The sequence below is a fragment of the Arvicanthis niloticus genome, chromosome X (assembly GCF_011762505.2).
Source record: "Arvicanthis niloticus isolate mArvNil1 chromosome X, mArvNil1.pat.X, whole genome shotgun sequence".
Taxonomy (NCBI): Eukaryota; Metazoa; Chordata; class Mammalia; order Rodentia; family Muridae; genus Arvicanthis; species Arvicanthis niloticus.
In genome coordinates, this window is record NC_047679.1 from 67,052,591 (window position 1) to 67,060,560 (window position 7,970).

The 7,970-nt window shown below is 38.7% G+C and overlaps 1 pseudogene; it reads left to right on the forward strand.

The window, feature by feature from the left end:
• The first annotated feature begins 4,983 nt into the window (after positions 1-4,983).
• Positions 4,984-7,515, forward strand: LOC117695004 (rRNA 2'-O-methyltransferase fibrillarin pseudogene; annotated as a pseudogene).
• The last annotated feature ends 455 nt before the right edge of the window (positions 7,516-7,970 follow it).

The following is a 7,970-nucleotide window of genomic DNA, read 5'->3' on the forward strand; positions in this document are numbered from 1 at the left end:
AAACATTAAGCTTTGTTATTATAAAAGCACCATAACATATACTTGTAGCTTAAATAAGAAACATCATTTTTTTATAAATATTGGAGGCTAAATAATGAGCACACCAAAAGTAAAGATACAGCAGGTTCAATGTCTGGTGAAAATGTTTTGTCTGAACTGAACATAATTATCTTTTCACTGTATCTTCATGTTGCAGAAAAGGATTTGGGAAGATCCTTGTCTTGTTCTACAAAGACTCTAGTCCCATCTTCACATTCTTAGTCTTTTGGGGGGGTAATATATTTACATTTCAGATTTTATTCCCTTACCCCACTTCCCCCCACCACCCTGAAACCTCCTATCCCATCACACTTCCTCATGATTCTATGAGGCTATGCCTCCACCTACCACCCCACTCCCAGCTCCCCACCCTCATACCCCCCCCATTGGTGTTTGTCCTTCATGGGACCAAGAATCTCATCTCCTACATATGCCTGACAAGGTCATCTTCCCCTACATATATAGCTAAAGTCATGGGCCCCTCCATATGTGCCCCCATGCTGGTGGTTTAGACCCTGGGGTGCTCTGGTTGGTTGGTATTGTTGCTCTCCTTATGGGGTCACAAACCCTTTCTGTTCCTTCAGTCTTCTCTCTAACCTCTCCATAGGGAAATCCTTGATCATATCAGTGGTTAGCTGTGAGCATTGTCCTCTGAATGTGTCAGTCTCTGGCAGACCTCTAAGGAGACAGCTATATAAGGTTCTTGTCAGCATGCACTTCCAGCCATCCACATCAGCATCTAACTTAGGTAACTGTACATGGGAAGGATACCCAGGTGGAATGGTAGCCAGATGGCCCCTAATTCAATTTCTGTCCCACGTTTTATTGCCATATGTGTGCCATTGAGTATTTTTGTTACTCCTTATGAGTAGGACTGAGACATCCCCACTTGGTCTTTCTTTTTCATGAGCTTCATGTGGTCTGTGAGTTGAGCCTTCACTATTCCAAGCTTTTGGGCTAACATCTGCTTATCAGTGAGTAAATACCAGGTGTGATCTTTTGTGATTGGGTTAACTCAGACAGGATAATAATTTCTAGTTCTATCCATTTACCTAAGAATTTATCAAATACATTATTTTTAATAGCTGATTAATACTCCATTGTATAAACGTACCAAATGTTTTGTATCTATTTGTCTGTTGAGAGACATCTGGGTACTTTCCAGCTTCTGGCTATCAAAAATAAGGCTTCTATGAACAGAGTGGAGCATATGTCCATGTTATATGTTGGAGAATCTTCTCCGGTATATGCTCAAAAGTGGTATAGCTGGATCCTCAGGTAATGCTATGTTCAGTTTTTTGAGTAATTACCAGACTGATTTCCAGAGTGGTTGTACCAGCTTGCAATCCCACCAACAATGGAGGAGTGTTCCTCTTTCTCCACATCCTTGCCAGCATCTACTATCATCTGAGTTTTTGACCTTAGCCATTCTGACTGGTGTGAGGTGGTATCTCAGTGTTGTTTTGATTTGCATTTCCCTGATGACTAAGGATGTTGAGCATTTCTTAAGGTGCTTCTCAGCCATTCGAGTTTCCTCTGTTGAGAAATCTTTGTTTAGCTCTGTACCCCATTTTTAATAGGGTTATATGGTTGTCTGGAGTATAATTTCTTGAGTTCTTTGTATATCTTGGATATTAGCCCTCTATCAGATGTAGGATTGGTAAAGATCTTTTCCCAATCTATTGGTTGCTGTTTTGTCTTATTGACATTGTCATTTGCCTTACAGAAGCTTTGCAATTTTATGAGGTCTCATTTGTCAATTCTTGATCTTAGAGCATAAGCCATTGGTGTTCTGTTCAGGAACTTTTCTCTTGTGCCTAGGTATTCGAGTGTCTTCTCCACCTTCTCTTCTATTAGTTTCAGTGTATCTGGTTTTATGTGAAGGGCTTTTATCCACTTGGATTTGAGCTTTGTACAAGGAGATAAGAATGGATTGATTTGCATCCTTCTACATGTTGACCTCCAGTTGAATCAGTACCATTGGCTGAAAATGCTGTCCTTTTTCCACTGGATGATTTTAGCTCCTTTGTCAAAGATCAAGTGATCATAGATGTGTGGGTTCATTTCTGGATCTTCAATTCTATTCCATTAATCTTCCTGCCTGTATCTGTACCAATACCATGCATTTTTAAAATTACTATTGCCCTGTAGTATAGATTGAGGTCAGAGATTGTAATTCCCCCAGAAGCTCTTTTATTGTTGAAAATAGGTCTTGCTATCCTGGGTTTTTTTGTTATTCCAAATGAATTTGCAAATTGCTCTTTCTATCTCTATGAAGAACTGATTTGGAATTTTGATTGGGATTGCATTGAATCTATAGATTGCTTTTGGCAAGATGGCCATTTTTACTACATTAATCCTTCCAATCCAGGAGCATGGGAGATTATTTCCATCTTCTGAGATCTTCTATTTTTTTCTTCAGAGATTTGAAGTTCTTGGGATATAGATTATTTCTTGCTTGGTTTGATTCACTCCAAGGTATTTCATATTGTTTGTAACTGTTGGGAAGGGTGTTATTTCCCTAATTTCTTTCTCAGCCTGTTTATCCTTGAAAAGAGGAAGGCAACTGATTTGAGTTTATATTATATCCAGCCACTTTGCTGAAGTTGTTTATCAGGTTTAGTATTTCCCTGGTGGAAGTTTTAGGGTCACTTAAGGATGCTATCTTATCATCTGGAAATAGTGAAATTTTGAGTTCTTCCTTTTCTATTTTTGTGGGCACTTAGAACTATGATTTTTTTCCTCTTAGTACTGCTTTCATGGAGTTCCATAAGTTTTGACATGATGTGTCCTCATTTTCATTAAATTCTAAAAAGTCTTTGATTTCTTTCTTTATTTCTTCTTTGATCAAGGCATTATTGAGTAGAGCATTGTTCAGTTTCTACCTGTATGTGGGCTTTCTGTTGATTTTGTCCATATCAAAGACGAGTCTTACACCCTGGTGGTCTGATAGGGTACAAGGGATTATTTGAATCTTTTTGTATCTGTTGAGGCCTGTTTTGTGACCAATTATATGGTCTACTTTGGAGAAGGTACTATGAGGTGCTGAGAAAAAGGTATGTTGTTTTAGGAAAAAATGTTCTATAGATGTCAGCTAAGACAATTGGTTCATAACTTCTGTTAGTTTCGTTGTGTTTCAGTTTAGTTTTCCTTCCCATGATCTGTCCATTGCTGAGAGTGGGGAGTTGAAATCTCCCACTATTATTGTGTGTGGTACAATGTATGCTTGAAGCTTTAGTAAAGTTTCTTTTATGTATGTGGGTGCCCTTGCATTTGGGGCATAGATGTTCAGAGTTGAGAGTTCCTCTTGTTACATTTTTCCTTTGATGAATATGAAGTGTCCTTCTTTATCTTTTTGGATTACTTCTGGTTGAAAATCGATTTTATTTGATATTAGAATCGCTACTCCAGCTTGTTTCTTGAGACCATTTGCTTGGAAGATTGTTTTCCATCCTTTTACTCTGAGGTAGTGTCTGTCTTTTTCACAGAGATGGGTTTCCTGTATGCAGCAAAATGCTGCATTGTATTTATGTATCCAGTCTGGTAGTCTATGTCTTTTTATTGGAGAATTGAGTCCATTGATATTAAGAGATATTAAGGAAAAATGAATGTTGCTTCCTGTTATTTTGTTATTGGCTGTGGAGTTATGTTTGTGTAGCTATCTTCTTTTGGGGTTGTTGGAAGATCACTTTCTTGCTTTTTCTAGGTTGTAGTTTCTCTCCTTGTATTAAAGTTTTTCACCAATTATCCTTTGAAGAGCTAGATTTGTGGGAAGGTATTGTGTAAATTTGGATTTGTCGTGGAATATTTTGGTTTCTCCATCAATATTTATTGAGAGTTTTGCTGGGTATAGTAGTCTAGGCTGGTATTTGTGTTCTCTTAGGGTCTGTATAATGTCAGTCCAGGATCTTCTGGCTTTTATAGACTCTGGTGAGAAGTCTGGTGTAATTCTTATAGGTCTGCCTTTATATGTTACTTTACCTTTTTCCCTTACTGCTTTTTAGTAGTTTTTCTTTGTTTTGTACATTTGATGTTTTGATTATTATGTGGCGAGAGGTATTTCTTTTATGTTCTAAACTATTTGGAGTTCTGTAGCCTTCTTGTATATTTATGGTCATCTCTTTCTTTAGGTTAGGGAAGTTTTCCTCTATAATTTTGTTCAGGATATTTACTGGTCCTTAAGTTGGGAGTCTTCACCCTCATCTATACCTATTATCCTTAGGCTTGGCCTTCTCATTGTGTCTTGGAGTTTCTGTATGTTTTGGGTTAGGAGCTTTTTGCATTTTGCATTTTCTTTGACAGTTGTGTCAATGTTTTCCATGGTATCTTCTGAACATGAGATTCTCTCTTTTATCTATTGAATTCTGTTGGTGATACTTGTATCTATGTCTCCTGATCTTTTTCCTAGGTTTTCTATCTCTAGGGTAGTCTCCCTTTGAGATTTCTTCATTGTTTCTACTTCCATTTTTAGATCTTGGATGGCTTTATTTAATTCCTTCTCCTGTTTGGTTGTGTTTTTCTTGCAATTCTGGATTTTTTGTGTTTTCTCTTTAAGGGCTTCTACCTGTCTACCTGTGTTCTCCTTAAATTCTTTGAAAGTGTTATTTATGTCCTTTTTAATGTCCTCTATCATCATCATGAGAAGTGATTTTAATTCCGAATCCCGCTTTTCCAGTGTGATGGGGTGTTCATGGATTGCTATGATGGGGGAACTGGGTTCTGATGATGCCATGTAACTTTGGATTCTGTTGCTTACTTTCTTGCACTTGCCTTTTGCCATATGGTTAACTCTAGTGCTACCTGTACTTGCTGTCTCTGACTGAAGCCTGCCTTTCCAGTTATCTTGCTTGTTTGATCTCCTCAGGGTCCAGATGTCTCAGTGATCTTTTAATCCTGAGCTTCAGCTGCTCTGAGTACAGTGGTACCTCTAAGATGTCTCCGGATATGGTGTCTCCAAGGTAGCAGACCAGCTAGGTGTCTACTGTTCTGGGTACAGTGTCTCCTCCAGGATGTCTCAGGATAAGGTGTCTACTGCTCGGAGTGCAGTGCAGTATCTCCTCTAGGATGTTTCAGGATAAGGCGTCCACTGCTCTGAGTGCAGTGGCTCCTCTAGGATGTCTCTGGATATATTGTCTGTCACTCTGAGTTCAGTTGTTCCTCTGCCACTATGGTTCAGTGGTACCTCTGCTGCTCTGGGTTCAGTGGACCCCCTATGATGTCTCAGGATCTGGTGTCCACACAGGAGCAGACCAGGCAGGGGTCTACTCCAGGCCTCAGATCTGTGAGTGGGGTGTAAGGGGAGTGGTATTCTGCAGAGGCAGGGTGTGATTGTCTGCTGGAATGTGAGTGCTCCCTGCACCCAGCTATGGGCATAGGGTAGTGTGGGGGTGTTCTTACCTACAGCTCTAGGTTCAGTGGTCCCTCTAGGATGTCTCAGGAGGGATCTGGTGTCGACACAGGAGCAGCCTAGGTGGGGTCTGCATCAGGCCCACATTCTTAGTCTTTTGAACTCATCTTAATGATATTTCAAATTGGTCATCTCCAAACACACAGTGGAGCTATGGAATAAGCAAGAGCATCAGATCTAATATTGGCATACACTTGTCAATACTTTCTCCTTATCAGCAATTATTTAATATTTTACTCTAATTCATTGACAAGTAAATACTACCATAGAAGAGTTAAACTTTTAAAAATTTAAGTATTTTACTTTTATGTCTTCTAGAAACATTGATTTAGCTTACATAGTTCACTGTTGAAATACACAGCAAAGATTAAAAATATTTAAAAACAGAATATTCCAGTTGCCTAAATGGTATTGGTGGGTCAATCATTTATGTGGCCTCCTGATCCTACTCAGTTCTTTCTACTTTCCTTCAGGTAATTCTCAATAATAAATAAGACATGAAAAATACACCTATATAAGACTTGTGGAACTGCATTGACATGAAGGTGTTTTTATATGTCACTGAAATAAGGATGCCCTTGTCATAAAGAATCTGGCCTGTGAAAATCTCTGTATGCAGAAACAAGGTTCTCTATTTCAGAAGGAGGCGGAAAAGTTGAGTACTAAGCCTGGAACTCCTTCTGTTCTAAGCAGGCTGCAGCAATCCTGGGTGGAGTATACCAGATCTACATCAAGCCAGGGGCCAAAGGTAGCCTCCTTTTATACCACTATCTCCTATCTCTCCAATATTGTCAACTCTGAGGGTCTGTGCATTTGAGTTCTCCCACTGCTCTGCTCATGACTTCATCAACTTGGCCAAAAGAAGACTAGCATTATTCATGTTAAGATGTAAGTAAAATATTAAGGCCTAAATTGAATGTTGAGGCCTAGGTAACTGTTATCTGGATAGCCTGACCTTATAATGAAACATTCTTGTATGTTTATGTGTTATTAGGAAATGTTCTAATGCCAAGATTAATTACATATTCTGTTATGTCCTGTGACTTTGTAATCCAGTCACAATAGAAATTAATAGAACTGTTACCCAAAGTAAGCTTGGACCAAACCAGCTACTCAACAAGGCTTCCTATACATATGTATAAGCTTTTATGGTAGATGCTGACCCTGGGATGCATCCCATGATAAGTGAGACACTTTAATCCATTTAAGAATCTATTTGAAATAATAATTCCATTTTTAGTAGTGATATAGTAAAATGTAAGTTCACAAGACCTCCCTGGAAACTGACATTCTACTTGGCAGTGTCATGTACATGGGTAACTGACATTCTGCTTGACAAGTTAAGAGATATATGTTAGACAAGTCCCATCCTGGTAGACAAGTTAGAACATAAATATTAGACAAGGAAAATCCTCTACTACAGTTGAATACTCTAACCAATGGAAGTGGGGTTAGAGTACATCAAAGACATGTTACTAAAGAAAGCCTCTCTCCCTAAATCTTGATTGCTGAAATAACTTCACACAGATATTTGTGGATTTGGGGCTTAAAAACCCTATAAAATCTTAACTCAGTGTCATATTTCAGTTCCCAAACCAGGACCATGACCCTCATCTACCAGCTCCAGGTCATATGCTCAATAAACTATTTCTGTCTTGCTGAGATTGGTATTCATGTGCTTTGCGAGGTGATTCCTGAACCCCAATCATTCTTGTGATTGAAAATTCTCAGCACACACAAAAATACCTAATGCTTATTGCAATGGTTGAGATAATCTTGGCCAATGTGACCCGGCCAGACCAAACCCAGACTGTGGTTCTAAATGTCCATGCATTCCTGTGGAATAAAAGACACTTTGAGATTTTCTTTAAGGTCAATTTCACAGCTTCATTGATTCCACAGCCTCAGCAGAAGCTTTGCCTCTTTTTGAAGTGAGGAATATGCAGAAGAACATGAAGCCCAAGGAGGAATTGACACTAGGTTCCCTCAAATAAGACCATGCAGTGGAAATAGGCATGTACATGCCACTTCCAAGGCAAAGAACAAAAACTCAGAGCTTTCTGGACTGAAGAAATATGTGTTACTACTGTTGCACAAATTTTTCTATTAAAAGACTCATCTGTCAAAAATAAATAAATGAAGAAAGAAAAAGAGAGAGAGAGAGAAAGAGAGAGAGAGAGAGAAAGAAAGAAAGAAAGAAAGAAAGAAAGAAAGAAAGAAAGAAGCATATACCTATGCAATCCCAGCAATATAGCTACTTAAAAAAGACTGGCATCATAACATTACTAGTTGACATGCTAAATCATATAAGGGAAATCTCACAAGCTATAGCCAATAAAAATGGAAACTTCTGGATTCTTTGGAAGGTCAGTTGTGTCAGATCGAGTTTTGCTGGGGCAAATACAGGATGAAACATTTACATGAAGCAGACACAGACAAAAGGAACTTTAGCTATGTAGACTCATGAAGGAATATTTCATGAAAGCAGACATAGGTGAGAGGTTGTTCTGCTAAAGCAAGCATG